This window comes from Ipomoea nil, unplaced genomic scaffold (genome assembly GCF_001879475.1).
Source record: "Ipomoea nil cultivar Tokyo-kokei standard unplaced genomic scaffold, Asagao_1.1 scaffold1043, whole genome shotgun sequence".
Lineage (NCBI taxonomy): Eukaryota > Viridiplantae > Streptophyta > Magnoliopsida > Solanales > Convolvulaceae > Ipomoea > Ipomoea nil.
Window position 1 is genome coordinate 9,164,510 of NW_017617471.1, and position 12,675 is coordinate 9,177,184.

A 12,675-nucleotide genomic window follows, 5' to 3' on the forward strand; every position below is an offset into this window, starting at 1 on the left:
TGAAACGCTACCTAAAGTAGCGTTCTAAAATAAACTCTTATTTTAAGCTAGGAATTTATTTTGGGACATTATTAAACAAAGCTTATAGCTTATTAATAGTTTAAAATAAGCTATAAGCAAGCTCTGCCAAACAGAGCCTAAGTATGAGCTTTCTTCACCCATAGCATTCCTAACGTACTCAATCAGGCAATTCACTAGTCAAGGAGGAAATATGCATGTAATGGTAATAAAGTGAAATTTCCTTATAAGGGGGCAAAACACATCTCGTGGCCCCCGGCCTAATTGATACTAATGGTGTAGGCATTACTATAATTTTTTTCGCGGTAACTCAACATAGTGATCTATCTTCTCGTTGATCATAACTAGCTTGGTTAACGTAAGTGACCGTGCACTCTTATCGCTTAAGAGGGGTCGGGTGTTCGAATCTCCTCTCGTGTAAAAAAAATTAATATGGCAAGTACTTTGTCACTTAATTGCGTCGGTCCAGTGCGAACGATAATTAGTCTGAGTATAGTACGAGCTTCAATTCTCATATAGTTAGGGTCTGCTAAGACACCTCGTGGTCTTCTCGTTGATCGAATTGTAGGCATCTAGCTCTAAGGATGCAAGTACTATAATTTTTATTTATTTATTTATTTATATATATTTTGGAATGTAACCTAAGATTTTCACAGGCGGACATAGTCTCATTATTCAAAGTATCATTTTAATTCTACTATAGTTTTATTTGACAATATACATTATTACATCAACTCCATTTTTTTAGTTCATTTTTCACAAATACTAGTTTAATTATAGTAATGCTGAAGTATTATTTTAATTACATTTCAGGTTCATTTGACAATATATGTTATCGTATAGCTTTGGATTTTAGTTTATTTTTTCAAACACGCTAGTTTAATTATAGCAACACTAAAATATCATTTTAATTATATTACAATTTCATTTGACAATAATGTCATCTGTTTTTTAGTTTCGATCATTCTCCACACACTAGTTTCATTATAGCAATACGTACTAAAGTATCATTTTAATTCTACTACAGTTTCAATCGATAATTATGATCCACACAGTGCTATGTGGACCATGGTCCACGGTATAACAATTGAGTCGCAAAGCACAATTAGTAAAAGCATTACTATAATATATACTTGCCCAACTAATCACGTTTTCTACTTTACTCATCTACCCCTAATTCACTAATAGCAAACTTAATTTACGAAATAAGTCGGAAATGAAATAATTTTTTTGTGATTAAGTCTATTTTATCATTTGGTAAGACTTTTTATTCTCAAGAATGAACCATTTTCCTGAATAACTATTCTAATATATAAAAGCTCTGGAATAGGATATTTTTGTAATGTCAAATTTGCTATGTAATAATAATAATAATAATAATAATAATAATAATAATAATAATAATAATAATTGACAGGGGTTACTAATTCAAGGTGTTGATAGGTCAACACTTGAATAGACTTAGTGCCATGATTAATGAATATTGGGGTGGAGAAGAGCAAGAACAAAGAGTTGTGAGGAATATGATAAGTTAAATGTGACCACACTCTTATTAAGTTTTGCTTCGCTCCCTTTTGAGCGTTTCAACCATTAATTTGTATTATAAACAGTAGGCTATTTCTCTTATCAAGAAAATGAGCATATATTCTTCCGAAAGGTTGAACCCCAACTCTAAGGCTAGGGTCCTCACACTCCGATCTGACAAAGCATTTGGGAGGATGTAAATCATGGTAACTCAACTGAACATGAACCACAGATGCTAAACTTTTACTTACTGTGCACAAAAAGTCCCCTCACTTTAAGAGGTTGCTCTCACACTATTGCTGGTGAGACTCACTTTGAGAATATATTTCACTTTGCGGTTGGGCTAGGCTTGCCTATTGGAATATATTTCATAATTAGTCACTCACTTCCTTGCTCTACGAGGATCATCAGTGCAATGGAAGTATAACAAGTATCCCTAAAAAGCGGATTTTGTAGTGGTTGGTATGCTTTCTTTGAAGAGACATATATATCCATAATGGATGTTAGCGACAACTAACATGCCATGAGTACATGTTGGAGATGTAACTCTTCATTTTGGAGGGATATATAATGGCATGCCCTTAACGGAGCGTTTGGTTGGAAAGGAGAATGACGTGGAAAAAGAATTGTAATTTCATGGGAGATGAATTATTGGAAATAAAGTTGGAATTTAAATTTCAGTGTTTGGTTTACAGGAATAGAATTACTGAAAATATCAATTCCAATGTTTGGCAATCATTATTGTGTGGACCATATTTTGTCTATTATAAAGTAATGTACATTCAGTACAAAAATAATGTATATTGCATACAGGGGATATACATTATTTTTGTTCTGAGTGTACATTATATTGTATAATGTACATTTAGTACAAAAATAATGTAGATTTAGTATGTTAAAAATGTACTTTTTATTTTGGTCCACATAACATTGTCTGGACCATGGTCCATACAATAATTTACCAATGTTTGGTATACTTGGGAATTGAAAGGGAATAAGTAGTATAAACAGAGGGCCGTTCCATTAAAAATAGGGGCCCTGTCTAATAATTTAATATGGACCAATCTATATATAATATAGTAAACTGCAAAGACAAAAACAATAATAGAGAGACAAGAACATAGGGGGAGAGAGAGAATGTTTAAATATTTAAATTTCGTTGTAGTGATAGAGATTTTTATTTATAAAGGTAAGAAACATGATCTCAAAAGACCTCTGAAAGATAAAGATAGAAGTCTAGAAGATCTAGAAAATATCTATAAATGAGGTAATTGAGCTCAAATCCATTTGGACTCCAAGTTATTATATTCGATAACAAAAATAAAAATACAATTAAAATTTTTGTCTAAATATATTGCATAAAAAAATTAACAAAAAAATAATACAATTCAAAAGTTAATATAAAAGTGTCATTTTTCGGTTATATTTAAATAAAAAATTATTCACCAAAATTTCGATTTTAAATTTAAATACAAAATTTTTCACCAAAATTTCGATGTCAATTGCTTCTAATATTTTATTTTCAATTACAATTAAGACCAATCTATAAATTTTTTTTAAAAATAATTGTCAAGTATAAAAATAATAGATTATGTCTAAAATATTTTTCAAAAAAAAATTGGACCCCCCAAAATTGGGGGCCCTGTGCGGTCGCTCCGGCAAAACATGGCCTGGAACGGCACTGAGTATAAAGTCCAAAACGCCAATTGTTAACAATGATGCGACGGAAAACATTTATGTTGCGAAATGGGCGACTGAAAAGATAATATGACGACGTAATATTCGGTTCAGAATTAACGACGAATTTGCGACGGAAACAGTTCCTGTAACACCCCAGATTTTCAAGACATTTAAGGCTTATAAAATAAGGGTGAAATCTCATTAAATCCCAAAACATAATACAAGAGTACGAGGTGCTATGTCACACCTGAGCTAGAGAACTCAGGTGCACTGGCTAACTAACTAATATCCTCAATAATGTAAATGCATAAGCATGTCACGCAGGCCGAGGAGGAAGCTATCTACTTCTACGTTCCAAGTTCTAGCACGCTCCAGTGACTTATTCTTCTGTGCCTGAAAGCCAAATATATCTGTTCAGCGAGAGATGTTGGTAACCCACTCCAACGCGTTGAAATACATTACATATAGAGATATATATAGATATACGAAAACCATTTTGAGCATGAAGATATATCCTACGAACTCTAGCTTTTAAATCCGGGGATGACTCGACAGATAAGGCTAGACACAAGCAACAATTATAACAAGCTTATACAATCCACAACAGGCAAGACAGATAAAGCTGAGCACCATTAATAATCATAACCTAACGTAAACAATCCCCAACATAAATCCCATAGTCACAACCCCCAAGATACTCATAATCACAACTCATCCATATCTCAATACATAGCACACTTTGTTGGCGCCACAGGACCAATCGCATGCCCATACATGAGGGTCAGCGCATATAGCTCTGACACGGCCCTGCAGCACCCTGCCCCGTATCGCAACACGGAGGGGTCGATCGCAACCGACCGATGAACCGCAGCTCATCATAATGTTTGATCGCAACCAAACAATGGACCGCAGCCCAAGAGAATGTCATCTGACCGCAGCCAGGAAAGTATGAACCGCAGCTCATGTGGAAACGTTTGATCGCAACCAAACGGTGGACCGCAGCCCAAGAGTGTAAATCTGACCGCAGCTCAGGAATAACCAATCCGATTGCAACCGAATTGGGGTATCATGCACACATAACACATAGCAAGCACATGCAACCCACATTAACACATTGGGAAGGGGGAGAAAACGTATAACAAAACCTATGCGTGATCCTTCACATACTAAGAATAATCCTAAGGGGTTCATGCTTCTTCCACCTAGGTCAACGGGATACCAATTCAACTAGCATGCAATATATAAGACTCATACAACCTACGAACAGTACCCGAAATATCCAACTAGACATAGGCACGATAGACGGAGTCTGTTGGGACACCACGGGGATCGGGGAAACATCAAACGGGGAGGCCGGGGTCCCGAATGAGAATTTCCAGCGGGTAGCCGGTGGGTGGGGGGCCACCCGCCGGTAACACTGTTCCGGGCAGCGGGTCGCCGGCGGGCAGCTGCCCGCTGCCGGGACTGCCCTCTTTTGACCGCGGGTAGGTGGCGGGTCCCCTACCCCCCACCTACCCCCCACTGACTCTTTATACACAAAACGCCCCGGGAACCGTTGTGGAATCCGAAACCATGCTTAGACACTTTACAACGCAATTAACGATCAACACGTAGACAATCAACGGATCAAATACGAGAAACGTACGTCACATAACCTATCATGCTTTTCTAAACATAATTGACACCCAAACATGCGATTTCCCCACCCGATACACCAATAATAATATCATACGATACAACCTAGGGTTCTAATCACTTTTACATCAACAAGAATACGGTTCGTCTTCTAATTACAAGATTCGGTACAAATAACACACAAGCATCAAGAATGCCATACAATTATCAAGAGCAACATATAATCATCACGAACTCCACATAATCGTTAAGAACACCATAATTATCAAGAATCTCCCGATATCAAGATCACCCATGGAATTATCCCATCAATCATCAATAATAACATCACAAATCATCAATACACAATAATATGGGGAAATCCTACGGGGGAAATCATAACTATGAAAATAGGTTTTGTTGAGACATGGGTTACCTCTTAGCCTTAATTAATTCCTTGGCTATGAAGGGTCTTTCTTTAAGCTTTCTTGCTTTCTTGATTTCTCCTAAGGGGATTCTTGGAGCTCTTTTGGGGTGGTGGGGCGTTAATCTTGTGGGGAGGGTTCTAGGTGCCTCTTAAGTCCCCTATTTATATATTTAGGTGTCCTAGTTAGGAACTAATATTATGGGCTTGCTAGTTCTATTTCTTTTGGGACTAAGGATTGGGTTTAGGGATAAGGACCCGTGGACTATGGTGGGCCTTCCTAATTAATTATTGTGATTTAATTCTTTCTTTTGGGTAATTGATTAAATGATTTAATTGATCTTAGGGGTCGTAACACGGGGTGTTACAGTTCCGTTGCGAAATGTGCGACGGAATACTTCCCTCGCCAAATGGCGACGAAAATAATCCATCGCCAAAAGTTGCGACGAAATATTCCGTCGTCTGTCAAAATACGACAAAGTGATATATGATGGAATAAATTCTATCACCATTCTGTTGCAAAACGCGATTCGCGACGGAATATTACCCATTCACGACGGAAAAATTTCGTTGCGATTCACAATTTTTCTTGTAGTTGTTGTGGTATTAATTTTAGATTAAAAAAGGGAGGGGTAATTTTGTCTCATCACTAGTTTTTTTTTTCTTCCTAAAATCCTAGGGGGGACATGAGATTTTAATTCCATGAAAATGAGAGAATTGCAATTTCCATGGAATTGCAATTCTTTCCAACCAAACTAAAGAATTTTATGGCCTTTGAAATTATGTGGGAATGGAATTTAAATTCCCTCCCACCAAACGCCCCGTAAAGAAGAATATATTTGACCGGATATTTCTTCCCTAAACCTTACTAAACTTACCAATTTCTAATCTATCTTCATATGTCGGCTTTCGTGGTATACATACCAATCGGTATGCTATGGACCCGTGTCCATCATGCATGTTAGACACCGGTAACAGTGCCTTTTGTTATCTCCTTCTTTTTTTTTTTTTTTTTTTTTTTTTTTTTTTTTTTTAATTTTTAATTTCAGACCGCTTCGTTATAGGAGTATATGTTCATAATTTTATTACTATATGTTAATAACTGTACATTCATAACTCTATAACTGTACGTTCATAACTCTATAACTGTACATTCATAACTCCATAACTGTACATTCATAACTCCATAATTGTATATTCATAATTTTCGAAGCTCTATGTTCACAATTTTAGAGCTCTATGTTCATAATTTTATCACTATATGTTCATAATTGTAAGTTCATAATGTCAGAGCTCTTTGTTCATAATTCGATCAATAACTGTACATTCATAATTCCATAACTGTAGATTCATAACTCCATAACTGTACATTCATAACTCCATAACTGTACATTCATAATCTTCGAAGCGCTATATTCACAATTTTAAAGCTCCATGGTCATAATTTTATCATTATATGTTCATAATTGTAAGTTCATAATGTTAGAGCTCTGTGTTCATAATTTCATAATTGCATAACTGTACATTCATAATGGCATAACTGTACATTCAATCCAAAAAATAATAACGCCGTTAACGCCAAAACACGCACGATTTTTTTTTTTTTTTAATAACTAAATGACGTGTTTTTTTTGAAAAAACGACATCGTTTTGGGCCCGTGTCCACAATGGTCCAGGGCATAATTTGCCTCTAACATACCCTACCCTTTCTAACGATATGTCGCGCTCTACGACCAATCCTAACATCATGCAGCCTCTTGTATTACTAATACAGAGTTGGAGTAGATGGGCGCCACCGCGCCATGTTAGGTCTAGTACTGATCATAACGTGCGCTTTAGAGCTAGGCCACAAGGCCCACAACATTGTTCTTTACTAGGAATACTAGGCAATTTATATCCTACACCACGACGCGCGTTGCACTATGTGCCCAGATGCAAAACGACGTCGTTTTAATTATTATTATTTTTTTTTTTGAAATTTCCCGCCCCAGTAAATGACAGTAGTTTTTTCTTTAAAAAAAACCCGCTGTTCAAAAATGTACATAATGTTATACTAGAATACACATAATGTTATACATGAATGTACATAATTATATAACAAAATATACATACTCTTTTTAAAAGATAATACACATAATCTAACATAATACATAATAAACATAAACTTTTAACATAATACACATCAACTCTTAACATAATACACACAAATTTTTTGATTCGGATGTACATAATTGTATAAAAAGAATGTACATAATTGTATAAAAAATACACATAACTGTATGAACCAATACACATAACGTTGTGAACAAATACACATAACGTTGTGAACAAATACACATAATCTCAGCAACTTCCTACCGCGCCTCCCAACACTACCCCAAAACGACATCGTTTTGGGAGGCGCGCGGCGCACAGTGCTATGTGCGCCGTGGTGTAGGATATAACGATTGGGAATACTAGGCCATGAACCACTAGCCAAATTATTGTGTGGACCACAGTCTAAACCAATTAAACTGATTAAAATCGGAAAAATAACAAAAGAAAAATATGAAAAGACAAAAATGTCTCACAATCTGGTTATTATATATGGAGCTTTCCATGCAACATACACCATGTCATACAAAAGTTTTTGAAGACTAAACTTTCTCATCTATTATGAAAAACACACCAATAATATATTTCTTTTCAATTATATGAAAATAGTGCCTTAAAGATTAAAATTTTAAAGCCTGAATGTTACATATAATAAAAATAACACATGTATATAAGTACTACATTTGTTGATGACAAACATTAAATTATTTTCATCTAGAAGTATATATTACACAGACTTTTACCACTTTTTAGATTGAGATAAATTTCAGTATTAGTAGATAGGAAAATGCTATTTATATTTATCTGATCCCTACAAATGTTACTCACAAATTTGTCACTTTTTGATGTATGTGACAAATTTTAATAGACTTTTTAAAAAAATATCAACTTATTAGAACTTGACACGTCAAAATTAAATCGAGTGACAAAGTTGTGAGTGATAATGTCGGTGCATCTAGCATCGTCTATCTCCATGCACCAATCACAATCACAATCAAGTCATGTAAATGTATTTTGGAGCTTTCCATGCAACCAAAGACGTACAACTCCCGCAAAGATAAAGTTCACTACATACCAAATATCTTTTTGTATAGAGAAATTAAAGTTAATTTGGCACTTTCAAATTAGTCATTGTCAAACTTGTCTAATTGAATCAGTTGAGTTTGACTTTAAGGTATCAGATTTGGTATTCGAACTACTGTTATGAATTAGTACCTATGAGCAAATTGCCTTTAATGAGGGGCAAAACAATTTACCTAACTTATATCATTTAACGGAGGTTATATCTTTGAATTATGTTCATATTCTTTTATATTTGTCAAGTTGTATGTTATTTTAAATAAAAGTAGTTTACTGTAATCTTTTCAGATTAAATTGCCCTTTCACTGTTAATTATTTCGTTAATTAATTAGTTAGGAAGTATTAATTACTAAATCAATTACGTTTACCTTGAATACATTATTTACCAAAATAATTTACCTAATTATTAAAGAGTGACTCTTTCGTGAGACCGTCCTACAAATCTTTATCATTGAGACGGGTCGGTTGGCGGGATGAAAATGCAATACTTATACTGAAAAATATAATACTAGCGAGGAATAAAATGTTTGCTACTTATAAGGAAAAGTGTAATAATTTTGATGAAAAAATATACTCCGTAATACTTTTGAGAAAAATGTAAAAGTTTTACATTTTTTTCAAAAGTATTACACTATTTTCTTTATAAGTAACAAACACTTTATTCCTAATTAGTATTACATTTTACAGTATAAGTATTACATTTTTTTAGTATAAGTATTACATTTTCATATTGACCCAACCCATGTCATCGATACAAGTTTTTGCCATTATTAAATACTATATTAAACCAAATGTATTCTAATACGAAGTATCATTTCTTTTCTATATATTTACCAATTATAATGTAAAACTAATCAACACAAATAAATAAACTTGAAGAAAAATCAGAAGTGTTTTTCCTTGTTCTTGATCGCCGAAAATGTTTATATTTATGTGTTCAAATTAAATATATTCATTATAATGCATTGTATTATCAATATCCACCAGACTCCTACAACGCTTTTATTCTCCAATCATATCCCAGCAGTCCCATTAAACCCAAAGAAGTTTAGAAAAAGGGGATTTTCTTATACAGGTTAAATGAAATATTCTTCAAAGTACTTGTTCCCAATTCTATGTCTAGTTGCTCAGAGTAGTGGTCCTTCAATCCTCCTATCTTCATTTGTAATAATGTAATATTTTATCCTCGGGTATTTATGAATGAAATGTTCTCCTTTAATTTTTTTTAAAAAAAACATTGAATTATTTTCATCTTGAGGTATATATTACACCGACTTTAACCACTTTCTAGATTGAGATGAAATTTCAGTATTAGTAAAAAATATCTCCATGCACCAATCACAATCACAATAATGTCATGTAAATGTAATTTGGAGCATTCATGCAACCGAACACGTGCAACTACCGCAGTGTGTTTTTTCCACCACAAATAAAGTTCACTACTACAGAACATTTATCAGTATTTGGCCTCATCTATCACTAGCTACTTTAATGGAATGTTTTTTTTTTTGAAACAACTTTAATGGATCTTTAATTTTAAGTAAATCATGATCAGGGCCGTATTTTAAATTTTGGTGGCCCTGTTCTGGTAAATAAATGTGGCCCTACCAAAATCACAATTTTTAAAATCAATACATGCAAGTTTCGAACCTTTGACCTCCAAGTTAAAATACAATAAATATACATTTTTACCATCTCTTCATAGAACCTTTTAAGTTTAATTGAAAACTCTTAATTTTTATTTCTAAACTAGCTAGGTAAAAATTAAATATTGGACCTATAAAATTTGGGGCCCCTCTAAAATTGGGGGCCCTGTGCGGTAGCCCAGCTTGCACAGCCTAAAATCCGGCCCTGATCATGATTATCAGGCCAGGCCGGTTTACTTTTGTAGCAGATGGGATGTTTCATTAGCAGCTCCACTTTGACGCAAAATATCCAGTGGCTCAACTATGATTATTGCCTCTCTACCCGCATGGGCAGCTCAACTGGTCACAGAGGTGAAACTTTGGAAGAATGACCAGGGATCGAGTCTCACCAGCGACAGTGTGAGAGTAACCTCTCAAAGTGAGGGGCTTTCTTGTGCGCAGTGAGCAAAGGTCTAGCCTATATGGTTGAGTCACCATGATTTACATCCTTCCAAATGCTCTGTTGGGCCGGGGTGTGGGGGATCCTTAGGGTTGGGGTTCAACCTTTTGGAAGAATGATTATTGCCTCTCTCCACATGCCCCACATCACCATGTAGAATCCAACAATAACGATTATTGATCCAATAATACTGTCAAAATGTACGTTATAATTAGATTTTAATTAATAGTAAAAACTTGTTTAAGACGGTCTCACATATCCTTATACGTGAAATGGATCGGGTCAAAATGAAATGTAATATTTATATCAGTTATAAAATGTTTTATAATTGTCCTGTACAGAACGCACGCGACTTCCCTATATAATTGCCTTTACGCTTGCCACGTCATAGTATGTACACGGACCCAAATTTTCCATGCAGGTGCGTACTTAAATATGGGATTGTTGATTTGTTGGGGTAGGAACCACGTGACCTTTTGTATCAACCCCCACAAACAGCGCCAATGTTGATTTTAGGGTTTTTTGAAGGTAATCATATGATGGTCCAATATTACCGAAAAACAAGTAATAAATGAATAATGAAGAGAAATAATAAATGAGACACAATATTTTTAACATAGAAATCGAAAGGTGAAAATCAAACACGTACAACTCCCGCAAAGATAAAGTTCACTACATACCAAATATCTTTTTGTATAGAGAAATTAAAGTTAATTTGACACTTTCAAATTAGTCATTGTCAAACTTGTCTAATTGAATCAGTTGAGTTTGACTTTAAGGTATCAGATTTGGTATTCGATCTACTGTTATGAATTAGTACCTATGAGCAAATTGCCTTTAATGAGGGGCAAAACACAATTGATGTAAGTTTACCTAACTTATATCATTTAACGGAGGTTATATTTTTGAATTATGTTCATATTCTTTTATATTTTTCAAGTTATATGTTATTTTAAAAGTATTTTACTGTAATCTTTTCAGATTAAATTTCCCTTTCACTGTTAATTATTTCATTTTTTTTAATTATTTCATTAGTTAATTAGTTACGGAGTATTAATTACTAAATCAATTACGTAATTACGTTTACCTTGAATACATTATTTACCAAAATAATTTACCTAATTATTAAAGAGTGACTCTTCCGTGAGATCGTCCTACAAATCCTTATCCACGAGACATGTAAAGTAAGGATGAAAATGCAATACTTATACTGAAAAAATAATACTAGCCAGGAATAAAATGTGTGTTACTTATAAAGAGAAGTGTAATACTTTTTGATGAAAAAATGTACAGAGTAATACTTTTGAAGAAAAATATAAAAGTATTACTTTAAGGGTCCGGAAAACACTGGAAAATGTTTTCTGGAAAATGAGTCATTTTCCGGAAAACATTTTCCTTTCCAGTGTTTGGTTGCATTATGGAAAACTGTTTTTCTGTGTTTGGTTCATTTTCTGGAAAATGAGTAGAATTGTATAATTAAACATTTTAATTATTTTATTTAGAATATTACAACATGTATAATAATATATAATAATATAATATTAATTTTAAATATAATAAAAATAGCTAAGTTTTTCAAAAAAAAAAATTAATAATATATCAAAAATATTATGGTGGTGGTGGTGGTGTAGTGGTAGTGGTTTTATTCGTTATATAATAATAATAATAATAATAATAATAATAATAATAATAACAACAACAACAACAACAACAACAACAACAACAACAACAATAATAATAATAATAATAATAATAATAATAATAATAATAATAATAATAATAATTGGTGGTGGTATGACGGTGGTGGTGTGGTGGCGGTGGTATGGTGGTGGTGGCGACGGTGGTGGTTGCGGTGGTATGGTCGTGGTGGTGGTGGCGGCGGCGATGTGATGGTGGTGGCGGTGGTTGCGGTGGTATGGTGGTGGCAGCGGCGACGGTGGTTGCGGTAGTATGCTGGTGGTGGCGGCGACGGCGGTAGTGGTGTTGGTGGTGGTAGTATGACGGTGGTGGCAGTGGTCGTGTGGTTGCGGTGGTGTGAAGGTGGTGGTGTGGTGGCGGTGGTGTGGTAGTGGTGGCGGTGGTATGGTGGTGATGGCGGTGGCGGTGGTATGGTGGTAGTGGTGGCGGCGATGGTGGTTGTGGTGGTATGGTGGTGG

General features: G+C 34.5%; 1 long non-coding RNA gene across 1 annotated transcript; it reads left to right on the forward strand.

The window, feature by feature from the left end:
• The first annotated feature begins 1,738 nt into the window (after positions 1-1,738).
• LOC109181853 lies at positions 1,739-10,393 on the forward strand. Its single transcript, XR_002054289.1, has 3 exons — positions 1,739-1,748; positions 8,512-8,515; positions 10,308-10,393. It is a non-coding gene; the product is annotated as an uncharacterized LOC109181853 (long non-coding RNA).
• Positions 10,394-12,675: the final 2,282 nt, after the last annotated feature.